This window comes from Giraffa tippelskirchi, chromosome 9, assembly GCF_054371585.1.
Source record: "Giraffa tippelskirchi isolate mGirTip1 chromosome 9, T2T-mGirTip1v1.2.pri, whole genome shotgun sequence".
NCBI classification, from domain to species: domain Eukaryota; kingdom Metazoa; phylum Chordata; class Mammalia; order Artiodactyla; family Giraffidae; genus Giraffa; species Giraffa tippelskirchi.
The window spans coordinates 116,229,616-116,246,120 of NC_137283.1; the positions used below are offsets into that span (position 1 = coordinate 116,229,616).

General features: G+C 40.6%; 1 long non-coding RNA gene across 1 annotated transcript in view; it reads right to left on the reverse strand.

Annotated features, from left to right (window-relative positions):
* LOC145521111 (uncharacterized) overlaps positions 1-16,505 on the reverse strand; it is a 95,585-nt gene that overhangs the window by 61,313 nt on the left and 17,767 nt on the right. The window contains exon 2 of the long non-coding RNA XR_014065116.1: positions 1,111-1,316. This is a non-coding gene — a long non-coding RNA (uncharacterized LOC145521111). The remainder of the gene's footprint in view (positions 1-1,110; positions 1,317-16,505) is intronic.

The following is a 16,505-nucleotide window of genomic DNA, read 5'->3' on the forward strand; positions in this document are numbered from 1 at the left end:
CTCCAGGCCAGAATACTAGAATGGGTAGCCTTTCCCTTCTCCAGGGGATCTTCCCAATCTAGGGATCAAATCCAGGTCTCCCACATTGCACACAGATGCTTTACCAGCTGAGCCACAAGGGAAGCCCAAGAATACTGGAGTGGATAGCATATCCCTTCTCCAGCAGATCTTCCCGACCCAGGAATCCAACCGGGTCTCCTGCACTGCAAGCAGATTCTTTACCAACTGAGCTATCAGGGAAGCTCAGTTGTTCTCTATAAATCAACCTAATATTGATTTGGGGCTCCAACTCATCAGGCTGTAGGGAAATTCAGCAATAAGCAGGGGCTCCTCAACCCCCAAATTCAGGGTCCTATAAATGTTCAAGTGAAGTGAAAGTCACTCAGTTGTGTCCGACTCTTTGTGACCACATGGACTATACAGTTCATGGAATTCTCCAGGTCAGAATACTGGAGTGGGTAGCTGTTCCCTTCTCCAGGGGATCTTCCCAACCCAGGGATTGAACCCAGGTCTCCCACATTGCAGGCAGATTCTTTACCAGCTGAGGCACCAGGGAAGCCAAAGAATACCTGGTAGCTCAACTGGTAAAGAATCTGCCTGCAATGCAGGAGACCCTGGCTTGATTTCTGGTTCGATTCCTGGGTCGGGAAGATCCACTGAAAAAGGGATAAATGTTTAAGAGTTTATGCAATTTCAAAGGAAAAGAAAGCATGAAGAAGAGTATAGCTCTGAACATTGGTCATCTCCTTGGCAAAGCTACCAGGATGTGTCTTATTGGTTCTTTCTCTGCTCCCTTTAAACCAAATGTGGGATAGAGGAATCATCTGAGGCTGGAAACCTCCTGAGGCCCATCTGGTCCTATGTCCCTAAAGAGGGCAGGACACAGCCATCTTTCTCTGGGGAGTTGCAGGACAGAGCCAAATTCCCTGCTTCTCTGGGAAACATAAGCCTCTCTCTTCCCAGCTCTGCAGAATCTCATTTTTAAGTCAAAATGCTTTTCCCTTCCTATTTCCCTTAGAGTAATATTCATCTTAGCAACACATTGGAATCTCTTAGAGAGCTGTTAAAAAAAAATGTTAATTCCTGGTACCCACCTTCAGAGATACTGACCTCAATGGGGACAATGAGTATTTTCAAACTCCCTGGGTGATTCTAAGGTACAGTCGAGGTTGAGAAGTGTCCCTTTTGCATCCCTTTTCTCATGACTTTCTCATCAAGGGCTCCCTCTCCCCTTAATGGGCTTGAGATTTAGCAGCATAAGCCAGACAGATAAGTGCCTTTCCTTCTTTTCAATCTGAGAGGATACTACTACATTCCTGAGTAGGCAAAAGGGAAACACTGGGTATAAATATATATCATAATTGCTAAACCACTAGCATATGAAATATACTATCCAAAATAAGACTTTAATTCTATTAAATCTTTTTTCAAAGTGGTTTTTAAATATTTGTATTTAATTATTTTTATGTATAATGAAAAATGCTCTCTACATAGTTCAAATGATAGATTATGGGGGTCAGATACTCTGATCAGCAAAACCCTAACTCAGATATGTATAAAATGGACAAAATGACTTAATATCTTGGTGTCGCAAGGTTAAAATTCTCTGTAATTTGAAACAGAGGAAAAGGTGAATATTTAGTCACAAAACATGTTGGGCAAACACTAACTTGAGGGAAGTTGCTTTATTAAAGATTTTCTTCCATCTTAATCTATCACATGGTTATCTAGAACTCTGCAAAAATTGAGGATGTAAGAATTCTGTAGCATAGTTATTCTTCACCTATCTGCCATTTTGAGCATTAAATGTGATTTCCAATTTATTTATGCCATCATTTATATTGTTAAGTATTCAGTTTTTTAGCTTTCAGTTCAGTTCAGTTCAGTCACTCAGTCATGTCCGACCCTGCAACCCCATGGACTGCAGCACGCCAGGCCTCCCTGTCCATCACCAACTCCCGGAACTTGCTCAAACTCATGTCCATCAAGTCGGTGTTGCCCTCCAACCACCTCATCCTCTATCGTCCCCTTCTCTCCCTGCCCCCAATCCTTCTCAGCATCAGGGTCTTTTCCAATGAGTCAGCTCTTCTCATCAAGTGGCAAAAGTATCAGAGCTTCAGCTTCAGCATCGTCCTTCCAGTGAATATTCAGGACTGATCTCCTTTAGGATTGACTGGTTTGATCTCCTTGAAGTCCTAGGGACTCTCAAGAGTCTTCTCCAACACCACAGTTCAAAAGTATCAATTCTTCGGCACTCAGCTTTCTTTATACTCCAACTCTCACGTCCATACATGACTACTTGAAAAACCATAGCTTTGACTAGATGGAACTTTGTTGGCAAAGTCACATCTCTGCTTTTTAATATGCTGTCTAGGTTGGTCATAGCTTTTCTTCCAAGGAGCAAGCATCTTTTAATTTCATCGCTGTAGTCACCATCTGCAATGATTTTGGAGCCCCAAAAGATAAAGTCTGTTTCCATTGTTTCCCCATCTATTTGCTATGAAGTGATGGGACTGGATGCCGTGATCTTAGTTTTCTGAATGTTGAGTTTTAAGCCAACTTTTTCATTCTCCTCTTTTACTTTCATTAAGAGGCTCTTTAGTTCTTCTTCACTTTCTGCCATAAGGGTGGTGTCATCTGCATATCTGAGGTAATTGACATTTCTCCCAGCAACCTTGATTCCAGCTTATGCTTCATCCAGCCTGGCATTTCACATGATGTACTCTGCATATAAGTTAAATAAGCAGGGTGACCATATACAGCCTTGATGCACTCCTTTCCCTATTTGGAACCAGTCTGTTGTTCCATGGCCCGTTCTAGCTGTTGCTTCTTGACCTGCATACAGATTTCTCAGGAGGCAGGTAAGGTGGTCTAGTATTCACAACTCTTTCAGAATTTTCCACAGTTTGTTGTGATACACACAGTCAAAGGCATAGTCAACAAAGCAGAAGTAGATGTTCTTCTGGAACTCTCTTGTGTTTTTGATGATCCAACAGATGTTGGCAATTTGATCTCTGGTTCCTCTGCTTTTTCTAAATCCAGCTTGAACATCTGGAAGTTCATGGTTCATGTACTGTTGAAGACTGGCTTGGAGAATTTTGAGCATTACTTTACTAACGTGTGAAATGAGTGTAATTGTGCAGTAGTTTGAACATTCTTAGGCATTGTCTTTCTTTGAGACTGAAATGAAAACTGACCTTTTCCAGTCCTGTGGCCACTGCTGAGTTTCCAAATTTGCTGGCATATCGAGTGCAGCACTTTCACAGCATCATCTTTCAGGATTTGAAATAGCTCAACTGGAATTCCCTTACCTCCACTAGCTTTGTTTGTAGTTATGCTTCCTAAGGCCCACTTGACCTCGCAGTCCAGGATGTCTGGCTCTAGGTGGGTGATCACACCATCGTGATTATCTGGATCATGAAGATCTTTTTGTACAGTTCTTCTGTGTGTTGTTGCTACCTCTTCTTAGTATCTTCTGCTTCTGTTAGGTCTATACCATTTCTGTCCTTTATTGTGCCCATTTTTGCATGAAAGGGTCCCTTGGTATCTCTAATTTTCTTGAAGAGATCTCTAGTCTTTCCCATTCTATTGTTTTCCTCTATTTCTTTGCACTGATCACTGAGGAAGGCTTTCCTATCTCTCCTGCTATTCTTTGGAACTCTGCTTTCAAATGGGTATATCTTTCCTTTTCTCCTTTGCCTTTCGCTTCTCTTCTTTTCTCAGCTATTTGTAAGGCCTCCTCAGACAACCATTTTGCCTTTTTGCATTTCTTTTCCATGTGGATGGTCTTGATCCCTGTCTCCTGTACAATGTCATGAACCTCTGTCCATAGTTCTTCAGGCACTCTGTCTATCAGATCTAGTCCCTTAAATCTATTTCTCACTTCCACTGTATAATCGTAAGGGATTTGATTTAGGTCATACCTGAATGGTCTAGTGGTTTTCCCTACTTTCTTGTATTTAAGTCTGAATTTGGCAATAAGGAGTTCATGATCTGAGCCACAGTCAGCTCCCAGTCTTGTTTTTGATGACTGTATAGAGCTTCTCCATCTTTGGCTGCAAAGAATATAATCAGTCTAATTTCGGTATTGACCATCTGGTGATGACCATGTGTAGAGTTTTCTCTTGTGTTGTTGGAATAGGGTGTTTGCTATGACCAGTGTGTTCTCTTGGCAAAACTCTATTAGCCTCTGCCCTACTTCATTCTGTACTCCAAGGCCAAATTTGCCTGTTACTCCAGGCAAATTTTTAGCTTTATTGAATTTTATTTTAAAGTATATAATTAAATTTAAATTTAATTATATAATTGACAAATAAAGTTGCAAGATATTTAGTGATTATTGATATATATTGTGAAAGAATTTCTCCCATCAAATTTATTAACACATCCATCACCTCACATATTTTCCATTTTTGTGTGTGTGAGAACATTTAAGTTCTACACTCTTAGCAAATTTCAATTATAAAATACAGTGTTCTCAACTCTAGTCACCATGTTATACATTAGATCCTAAGACCTTATTCATCTGCAAGCTGAAAGTTTGCACCCTTTAACCCAAGGATCCCCAACCTCCAGGATCTAATGCCTGATGATTTGAGGTGGAGCTGATGTAATAATAATAGAAATAAAGTGCACAACAAATGTAATATGCTTGAATAATCCTCAAACCATCCCACAGGTCCATAGAAAAACTGCCTTCCATGAAAACTGGTCCCTGGTGCCAAAAAGGTTGGGGACCACTGCTTTAACCAACCTCTCCCTTTTTCCTCTACCCTCACAGCCCCTAGAAACCACTTACTACTCTGTTTCTAAGTTTCTTTATTTGTCTTTTAGATTTCACATATAAGTGATACTATGTAGTATCAGTCTGTTTTATTTCACTGAGTATAATGCCCTCCAGGTTCATCACATTGTTGCAAATAACTGGATTTCCTTCTTTTTAAGGCTGAATAATATTCCATTGCATATATTCCACATTTTCCTTGACCTATGCATCCACTGATGGATATTTAGGTTGTTTCTGTGTCTTGGCTGTTGGGAATAATGCTGCAGTGAACATGAGAGTACAGATATCTCTTCAAGATAATGATTTCATTTCCTTTGAATATAAGCTCAGAGGTAGAATTGCTGGGTCATATGGTAGTACTATTTTTAACTTCTCGGGGAACCGCCACACCATTTTCCATAGTGTCTCTACAAGTTTACATTTCCACTAACATACAGCATACAACACAGCATACAAGTGTTCCCTTTTCTCCACGTCCTCACCATCACTTGTTATCTCCTGTCTTTTTAATAACAGACATCCTAACAGGTATGAAGTGATAACTCATTGTGGTTTTGATTTGCATTTCCCTATGACTAGTGGAGTTGAGCACTTTTTCATGTACACATATGCCATTTATATGTCTTCTTTGGAAAAATGTCTATTCCAGGATTTTGTCTATTTTTTAATTGGGTTACTTAAGTTTCTGCTATTGAATTTTTCCATAGTCTCTACTTCTTCAGCATGACTGAGTTGCCACAATGACCTGCTGACCTATATACATGCACCTTGATTTTCTGAGTCAAACACTCAATCAACTCTCTATATTCCTTCCTCAAATAGAAGGCAGGGATAAACAGAATGAAAACCCTAAGGACAGTGGATTATCTCCCCCTAAGTAAGGGGAGCATAACTCCCCATTCCCTCAGTGAGGGCTGTGTAAAGGGTCTTCTTTCCAAAAAATATAGAATGGTAAGGGAGGAAAAAGAGTAATGTAATGTTGGAGAAACCTTGTAAACATTATTGCAAGCCATGTGATCAAGGTGAACATTAACAGAGGTAAGTCACATAGACAGCCTCAATACAATGTAATGAAGACAGCTCATTACTTCTTTGGCCTTCTTCCCCAAAACACCTAACCCTAGTCTAGTCATGAAGAAAATCAGACAAATCCTAATTCAGGGACATCCTATAAAATACCTGACCCATGTTTCCCCAAACTGTCAAAGCCATCGAAAACAAGAAAAGTCTTAAAAATTGTCACAGTCCAGACGAGCCTGAGGAGATGTGACAGCTAAATTTAATGTGGTGTCCTGGATGGAATCCTGGACCAAAAAAAGGACAGTGGGGACAGACTAAGGAAATCTAAATATAGTATAGACTTTAGTTAATAATAATGTATCAATCAGTTCAGTTCAGCTCAGTCGCTCAGTCGTGTCCGACTCTTTGCGACCCCATGAACCACAGCACGCCAGGCCTCCCTGTCCATCACCAACTCCCGGAGTCCACCAAAACCCATGTCCATTGAGTTGGTGAGGCCATCCAACCATCTCATCCTCTGTCATCCCCTTCTCCTCCTGCCCTCAATCTTTCCCAGCATCAGGGTCTTTTCAAATGAGTCAGCTCTTCACATCAGGTGGCCAAAGTATTGGAGTTTCAGCTTCAACATCAGTCCTTCCAATGAAAACCCAGGACTGATCTCCTTTAGGATGGACTGGTTGGATCTCCTTGCAGTCCAAGGGACTCTCAAGAGTCTGTGACAAACATACCATATGAATACAAAACATTAATACTAAGGGAAACTGGGCATGGGGTGTATAACAACATTATGTACTTACTTGGCAATTTTTCTCTAAGTTTAAATTAAACTAAAATGTTCTAAACTAAATGTTCTAAAATTAAAAGTTGGTTAAAAGCAAAAACAAAAAAATCAAAGGGCACAAAACCTCCTTGTATGTGTAAATATATTTGATGTACCTGTATGGGTTCGGATGGAAAGCAGTGTTTTTACTTTTTAAGTAACAAACTGCTGTACTGTGCTTAGTCATGTCCAACTCTTAGTGACCCCATGGGCTGTAGCCCACCAGGCTCCTCTGTCCATGGGGATTCTCCAGACAAGAATACTAGAGTGGGTTGCCATGCCCTCCTCCAGGGGATCTTCCCAACCCAGGGATGGAACCCAGGTCTCCAGGATTGCAGGCAGATTCCTTACCATCTGAGCCACCAGGGAGCCCAAATAGCAAATGCACACAGTAAAAAAAACTTTCAAATGAAAGTTTCATTTAAAAATTAAAACTAAGAAAGTAAACAAAAACTCTGTAGTAAAGAAGTGAGATACCAAAAAATTCATTTTTTTCTTTTTTTTTAAGAAAAGTTTGTATCCATGGAAAGTACTTGATGCTATTTTAGAAAATTTGTGAAGTGTAGTAATGTATAAAATTCACCTGTTCTCTCAGTTTAAAGGTGAGAAAAAAAATCACCTATACTCATGAGAATGAACTTTTAACATAACAATAAACTATATTTTTAGTTTTTTTTCTCTAAAACAATAAGGTTTTTCCATAATAGAAGATGCTGTTTTAGAAAAAAAAAAAATGTAAATGCAGAAATGTAGAAGGAAAAAAAATCACCTAAATTCATAAGAAAACTGATTCTTTTATTGTAAAAATTGTTTTGTTTTATTCCTGATTGGAAAATAATGCAGAAAATACTGAAAAGTATATAGTACGAAGAATAAAATTACTGGTATTCTCATGAGCTTCTGAGAAACTTTCTTTTCCCCCCATATTTGAGTGTACATGGCTGAGAAGGTGTGTCAAACTGCACATTTACACACTGTGACATAGGAAAATGCATATGATCAAATGTTAGGTAAAGAAAGCACAATGCAATAGCGTATTACAGTCAAAACCTCCACTAAGTAGATGAGGTTATATATCTTGAAATTATATTGACTACTTTGTACTATGCTTGATTTACTTAATTTAAATGCTTCCACTTACACATGTCATCAAATATTATTCACCATAAAAATAAAGTTAAAGGGGGCTCTTTGCGAAGTGTATGTGTGTGCTACGTCATGTCAGTGGTGTTCGACTCTGCGATGCTATGGACGTGTAGCCCGCCAAAGGATTTCCCAGGCAAGAATTCTGGAGTGGATTGCCATGCCCTTCTCCAGGGAATCTCCCCAACCCAGGGATTAAACCCAAGTCTCAAGTCTCCTGCACTGGCAGGCGAGTTCTTTACCACTAGCTCCACTGTATGGAGGACTGAAAACAAAATGCTACCTTTGCCCCTTCCCTCTAATCTTTGATCCCTGAGGCAGGGCACCCTCGGAGTCCAGACATCTCTCTCCTCAACTGGTAAAAGGCTGAGGGGTTGGATTGAACCCTAAGACATCAACCAAGACGGCAATCTCCACTGGTGCAAGCACTCAGTCCTTTCCTACAGAGAAGGGTCAACTCCCCAAGCTCCACTCATATCAGAATGGATGCTGGCTTTCATTGGCACATTGACTTCTAAGACCCACACAGAAAAATAGGAGTTTGATGTATATTATTAGCTTAGCCGCTTTACTTTACTTAAGGAGGTAAAGTTCACTACTAGGACTCAAAATATTTTGTAACCAGGTTATGATGACCAGTACAAAATTATCTCTGACTCATTTTTTTCAAAACAGCACATTCTAAATCAAGCAAATTCATTGTGACTTTTCATTTTTATCCTTAAAAAAGAAAAAGTAACCTTTTTTAGAAAATCCCTCCTTAGTTACAATTTTCTAGGACTCCCGGCCTTTGTCTGTGTTGTACCATGAGTGTCTCATTTCTGAATGGATTGCCTTATATGTTCCAGAAATCCCTCAACATTTCTTCTCTTCCTGTGGTCATTCCTGTGATGGGTTTGTTTGCACCACATATTTCCTCTGTCGTTTCAAAGGTAATTTGGGGAGACAAGAGGTCAGTGCTTGTGCCATCTGCTGATTTGGGAGTAGTTGCTCCTCATTCAGAGAGAACTCTGGCAGCAGTGACAAGAATGAATGTAAGATTGGAGACCAGGAAACAGACTACTGTGGTCATCCGGATGATGAGAAATGGTGAAAGCCAGAATCAGACCCACGCCACTGTGACAGAAAGGAAGGAATATATTGATGCCCTCTTTTTGAGGAACTGTACTGTGTTGGTGGAAAGACAAACACAGCCTGATATCTCAGGCTTTATTAACCTGTTAGAGGTCATACAAAGAGCATGCAAAGAATAACATCTCAAATTTTGCCGATTTTCCCACCTGCTTAAACAGGACCCCAGTCCTTGATAACATCCCCCTTTGTTATTTGAGAAGTTGCCAAGAGGCGGCTCACACTGTGTTTATCCTGCCAGACTCCACTGCTCCCATGAACACCTCTAGGGATCAAGTCCTTATAGAACCACACAGTGTCTTAAAATAACACCCAAGCTATAATCAGGCCGAATCCCTTGACAACTAAACCTTTCTTAGTGGGTCAAGCTCAGTATCTCCTTTTTCTCCAACTGAATTCTCAAAAGAACTTCAGTTCTTGTGTAAATAGACCTCTGGTATAATCATATCCGGGGCTTCCCTAGTGGCTCAGACAGTAAAGCGTCTGTCTGCAATGCTGGAGACCCAGGTTCGATCCCTGGGTCGGGAAGATCCCCTGGAGAAGGAAATGGTAACCCACTTCAGTACTCTTGCCTGGAAAATCCCATGGACAGAGGAGCCTGGTAGGCTACAGTCCATGGGGTCGCAAAGAGTCGGACACGACTGAGCTGCTTTACTTTACTTACTATAATCATATCCACTCCCCAATCTCCACAGGATTTATGTGTACATAACTGAATCCTATTTGAATTCAAACTGTGACCTCCATGCTCACCACCCCCATTATCTCTCGAGTAAACATTTTAAATGATAAAGTAGCAATTTGTGAAATTCTTAAAGTATATACATATTCACAGATAAGAAGATTACTATGAAAGGAGAATTGTCTGAAATAAAGGAGAATAATAATGGATCCTGAAGTGACTGAAGGTCACTTGAGTGACTGGAGACCTAGAGTGGATAAAAAGCAAGAGGGGTTCCAGGAAAAGTGATACGCAAGAAGAGAGCTGCAGAGGCAGGACTATGTTCACACATCCAGAGACTACGTGCAAGGCGCTATGACAAAACTTGGGAACACACACAGATGATTAAGGTAAGGCTCTGCCCTCTGGTAGCTTCAAATCTAGCTTAGATAATAAGATCTCTATATAGTCTTTACAACTCTCAAAAGCAGCAAATGCTGTATTCGCCACATTTAACAGAGTGTTAATATTCAAACAGAGGAGGAAGTGACAGAAAGCTTTAAGGATGAGGTGATAGTAGAGTTGGACCTAGAAGAATGGGGAGCTCTATGTCAGGCACAAATGGGAAAAAGGAAATCCCAAGCAGAGGAAAAAGTACAAGCAAATATATAGGGCATGTGTTAGTCACTCAGTCATGTCCAGTTCTTTGTGACGCCATGGACTCTAACTTGCCAGGCTCCTCTGTCCATAGGATTTTCCAGGCAAGAATATTGGAGTGGGTTGTCATTCACTTCTCCAAGGAATCTTCCCAACTCAAGGATCAAACCTGGGTCTCCTGCATTGCAGGCAGATTCTTTACCATCTGAGCCACCAGGGAAGTCCAATATATGTAGGGTATGTTCCAGAAATTATGCCTGTTGCTTAGCTGGACCAGGAATGTGGTAGGAGATAGGACAAGAGCATTAGGACAGGCTCAGGCTGTGGAAAAATTTGAATCCCGGGACTGTGGACTTAGTTCTGCAAGCACTGGGGATTCAGTGAAGAGCAAGCTATAGAGCTTGAGCTGAGTTTTGGCATGGGGGGAAGAAAGTGAAAACAGTGTATGGTATGGAAAACAAGAGTAGAGAGTACATTTATTTACAGATACAAAGATGAGTTAAGAATCTTGTTTAAAAAAAATTAAAGTAGAAAAACAAGGCTTTGAAAGACATCAAATGAATAACCAGAAGGTGAAGAACATGAAAGATGTTGCAGAGTAGAAAAACCAGGATTCAGCAATTGGTTGAGGTAACAGGTGAGAGATAAGGATGAGTCAAAAAGAATGACATGGTTTCCAGTTGGGTGACAAGGGGGTTGCTGGTGCAATTAAGAGAAATGACTTAAAAGAGAGGAGGGACGAGATGATAAGGACTTATTGAGGCCGATATTCAGGGACTCAACTCCTAGAATGGGCTTCTCAATAGAACCTTTGGAAATTCATGTATCCCCAAAGTTCATGCAAATTTTGACTGTTTATTGCTATTTTTGTTCGTGTGAGAGATTTTGTTGTTGCTTTCGTTCAGATTTTTGGAAAAAATGCACACACACACACACAAGTATAAATAGACTGTCAATCACATCTGGACTCCCCCCCACCCTCACCAGCCCAGAATCAACTGGTCTAAATGGACAGAGATTTCATGTTGAGGAGTGAGCGGTTTAGAGGTGAATATGAAAGGGTTGATGGACTGGAGAGGAGCTTAAAAGCCAGATGCGGGATCTTGCATAAAAAGGGGAACTGGTATTTTTGGAATTGGGGCAAAAAGCAATGAAAGTCGTGTTTGAGAAGATTAATTTGAAGTGGAATGTGGAACTGAATGAAGAAAAATAAAGCAGAAGATAAAAAACCAGTTAAGAGGATGCTGCAACAATCTAAGTAACAAGAGGGCACTAGTGAGAACAGAGAGGGAAGAGCCTGGAGCTAACTAGAGAAGACTAAGGACTAAGTGAACAGCTGGACACAGTGGTGGGGGAAAGGCAAGTCTGGCCTGGTGATTATGATGCCATTCACAGACCTAGGGGCGGCAGCAAGAGATGGGTCTTCGTGAAGAGATAATGTTGCCTGTTCTTAGTTTGAAGCAATGATGGGATACACAAGCAGACGTGTTCAGAAAGCCACAGAAGTTAAAAGTAGCCCTCAGGGAAAAGCTCAGAGGCAGAGGTTAGGATTCAGGCATCAACGACACCAATAAAACCTTGAAAGAACAGTCATGAGAAAGTGATTACTCAGAAAACCAGACTCAAACTTGAATCAGAATAAACAGGAAATTATTGGAAACATATAAATGGAAACAAAATGGCAGAGATTAGCTAGGACCCAGTCCACAAAGTCCACAACCTTCCACTGAATAAAGACAGCCCATCAGGTGACCATATTCAGCACTGTCAACCTCTTTTGAGGAAAATAATGGAATGTCAAAGCTACAAAAAGTCGAGGCACTTTTTTTTCTAAATTGACACCTTAAAGCCTTGAAAAAAGATCACCTCATCCGAAAGCCTTGCTTCTCTGTAAACAGCAGTGTGGCCCTTCCAGGTCTCAGAGGGAGTCTCTGAATTACACACATTTCTCTCAAGCTGGGCATACCCTGAATATTAGCCAGAAGAGGGGATGGTTCAAAATAACCAAAAGACAAGTTGGAAACATTCGCTTTTGCTCCTTCCCTTCTTACCCAACACAGGCCTCTCTCCCTCTCCCTCTCACGTCTATCCCAGCACCACTGTTCATTCTCTGGGAAGATCCATAACTGCTCCAGCCCCAACCCAGCTGTCAGGAAACAACAGGCCCAGCTTACATGGCACCTGAAAGAGAGCACACTTCAGAAATCCTTGGAAGATGAGAACACGGGCACAGAAGTCATTTCAAGACGCTGCAGTCATAACCCACATTTACCGACAGAACTGGTGCTGAAGCAGAGCCAAACCTGCCTTGTTCTTAGTCCACAGGTTCTTCTTAAATGTCTGCTTTAGAATTAAGCAGTGAGGGTGAGAGAGGGAGGGCAGTACCAGAGAGTACTTGGGGGAAAGAAGGGGAAAACTACTTTTATTTTTTCCTGCGGCAAAGAGAAGATGAAGAATTCTCATGCAATTCATTGATCTTAGCTCTTCAGAGATTCTTTCAGGAGTAATTAGAAGCTTTGTTCATACCCAATAATTCTGCACTCAAGGAGAGCTGTTTCCTAGGTGAAGTGAATTGATCATTTTGAAGGAGCCAGTTTGGCATTTTTAGACAACTTTAGGTTGAAAAAGTCAATTTGATAGGATGGTCTATTTCAATCACATGATGAAATACAATTTTTTGGTTTGGGCTAGTTTGGTGTTTTCCATATGAAAATGCAGCAAGAGATTCTTTAAACTGTAACTCCATGGTCCTCTATCATCAGGGGACCATTTCCGCCCCTCCTCTTCCTTCACATTATTTAAGAGATTCTTTAAACTGTTTTTTATAGATAAATGAAACAAGAAAAACCATGTCCTTTAGAATCCATGCCCTTTAGGAAGTGATTCTTTGCAAATTTCATGCAGTTAGGCTGGAAAAGAAACAAAAGCCTACTCATTCCTACGGCATTTGTGTTCACAGGTATTGTATAATGATATACAATATACAGAGGCATCCCCGCTGGCTCAGAGGTAAAGAATCCACCTGTAATGCAAAAGACATGAGTTCAATCCCTGGGTCAGGAAGATCCCCTGGAGGAGAGTATAGCAACCCACTCCAATATTCTTGCCTGGAGAATCCCACTGACAGAGGAGCCAGGTGGGCTACAGTCCATAGAGTTGCAAAGAGTCAGACATGACTGAAGTGACTGAGCACATCTGCAATATATATACATACATATACATGTATATATGTTAGTCGCTCAGTATTCAACTCTTTGTGACCCCATGGAACTATAGCCCGCCAGGCTCCTCTGTCCATGGAATTCTCCAGGCAGGAATAAGAATACTGGAGTGGGTTGCCATTTCCTTCTCTAGGGGCAATATACAAGTTTACATACATAGAACACCTCACAGGGACACAAATTGCTGGAGTATTGTTGGGAGTGAATTCTACTTTAAATTCTTAGCAAATGTCATGCTAATCTAGCATCCCACCAGTAATCACTCCCCACCCCACCCCCACTTACTGATTGAGAAAAACTAAAGAAGCCAAAAGTCACATAAAATTAAAGTGTAAAAGAAGTAACAAAGTCAGCCTGGTGTTGGTGCTTATAGAAGCAAATATACTAGCTATTTTAGTGAAGAGAATTTAATATAAAGAATAGTCAACCAGGCAATGGAGAATTAGAAATCCCAGAGGGACAACACTGAGGTGAAACAGAGATGTAACTGCAAGGAACAGTGACCATCCCTAGGGTGGGAGGACAAAAGGAAGAGGTTAGAAGTATTACAAGTGGAAGTTTGAAGGAGGGACCCCAGAGAGCTGGCACCCAGACCTCTGAGGGTGTTATAAAGAGAAGTAAGACTTGCTTCCTGACCTCGAAAGCTTGGTTAAGGAGACACACATGTGCATCTAAAATCCCAGCAAAAATGTGATCTATACATTACTAAGAGAGAAGGGAGCACAAAGTCAATGGATGGCATTCATTCAAGGGAGGAGACATTTATACTTAGTCTCAAAACATGGGTAGAAGTAGAGAAGAAGTAATCAAAGTAGGGAAATTGAGTCGAGAGGAAAGAATTCAAGGCAGAGGGAACCACACGGACAGTGTAGCAAGAACATACTGGCAAGTTCAAGGAAGCAAAGCTAGTTCAGCTGAGCACAAACACATGAAGGGAGAAAAAAAGAGGAAGGACAGAACTTAGCATACAGGAGCTCTCATGAAGTCCTAAGGGCACAAGGTCCCGAGCCTTGGTCCTTTGTTTCTTAAACGAAGATAGTAATATTTACCAAATTAGATTTTCTTAAGGGTTAAAGGAAGCAATGTATATAAATCACTCTATAACAGCTTTATAAGATGTAATGTATGATTAGGATTAATCCACAGAGGAGTTGAAAGTTATACCATGACAAAGATTGAAAACTCATGGCCCATTGACTGTTTTTTCCCCCTGGCATGAAGATGGAAAAACACTCTTTCTAAAAATAAGAGCATTTCAAATAAAAATCCATATTTTCAGCTTCTCTTGAATAATATCAAGATCTGATCTGCTGGCCTCTCATATGCACATGGCAAGGACAGGCTAAGCTAAGAAGAAGCTGGTCCTTAGATTCTGACCTCTCCAGTCTGCAACAGAACATCCGCTCCCTACTGTCCTAATCCAGACCACTTCATTTACATCACTGCCCCATCACGGGGTTTGCTGATCTCTGCGCTAAGTGGTTACCAATTTAGCAACGGTTCTATCTGCCCAGCCATCATCAGAGACATCATGACATCTCCAGTCAGATCCTAAGCCACTGATAACCAGCAAAGCAGTGTATTGGGAGGTCCCTCCTCGTAGTGATTGAGTTTGGTAGGTTTATAGTCATCTGCTTAAATCTGAGCAGCCAAATAGTGCTGGAGATTCACACAACCATGCTGACTGAATTCACTTTAGATTTCTGCCCACAAATCTCAAACACGTTTGAAATTGCCAAAAAATTCTTCTGCATTTTCCCAGTAATTCACTCTCCTTCTAAGATCTTTATATCTACCTTAGTCTTCCTTTAAATCACCAAGCCACTGCTATCCACACCTCATAATCACCCTTACAATTTCACCAGTCTTTCTGCATGTGCTTGACTCTCCCCTCTGATAGAACAGAAGTAACTCTGCTCCTAAATTCAACCCCACCTCTAAGACACAATCCTACAATCCCCTCTAGCCTGCATTTATTTAAAACGAAAACCCTTCAAAGAAGTTTCTCCACTTTCCAAACCTCCCATTTTTCCCGCAACCTACTCCAACTAGGAAATATGGGTGTTGTCTCATTCATCCCACTGCAATGACTTCAACTAACAACTACCCTGATGATTTCATCTTGTCAAAGTCAATGCTGAGTTCCTAGTATTCAACTGACCTGACTTCTCAGTGAGAGTTAGCAAAATTGATCACTCCCTCTCTAGGCGTCTCTGATGCTTAAAAGTGAAAGTGAAAGTGTTAGTCTCTTAGTCGTGTCCAACTCTGCGACTCCATGGACTGCAGCTCGCCAGGCTCCTCTGTCCATGGGATTTTCTAGGCAAGAATACTGGAGTGGGTTGCCATTTCCTTCTCCAGGGGATCTTTTCATCTGAGCCACCAGGGAAGCTCCTCTGATGCCTAATTTTATCTGCTATTCATCTCGTTCATCGGCCACTCTTTCTTATTCTCTTTTGCTAGACTCCTGGATCCCTAAATGGTAGAAGACCCATGGGCTCGGTTCTCAGGTTAGTTCGCTACATATATTTTCTCTTTTAGTTTCACAGAATGATTCTCAAATTTATATCACCCTCTCCAGATCTTTCTCCTGACTTCCAGACCCACGTATTCACCTGCCTGCCCAACATATCCACTGAATGCCTAATAAGAACCTAAAACTTATGATGGATAGATGTTTATCTGTTAAATATCAATTTTAAATAACATGGACAGATGTTATTTTTATTATATAACATATAATAACTATAGCACTATCTAAATACTATGCTTAAAATGCAAAAAAATTAAAATGTACTTTTATTTGTCATTGTTACTTTGGTCATTTATACCCACATGCTGATTATAATGATAGTAGAAGAATTTTTACTATATTATATTTCAATAAATAATTCCAGTCTAACAGTGGGACTTTATTAAGGTAAATTGTTTATATTCTTAAAGGCATTTTTCTAATTAACAAGGAGACCATATATCTAACTGTAGTAACTCTGATTTTAAAAGTCACACTAAGTCTTCTGACTAGAAGTTGTTTTAAGTTTTATGTTATGTCATGGAAAGGATAACATC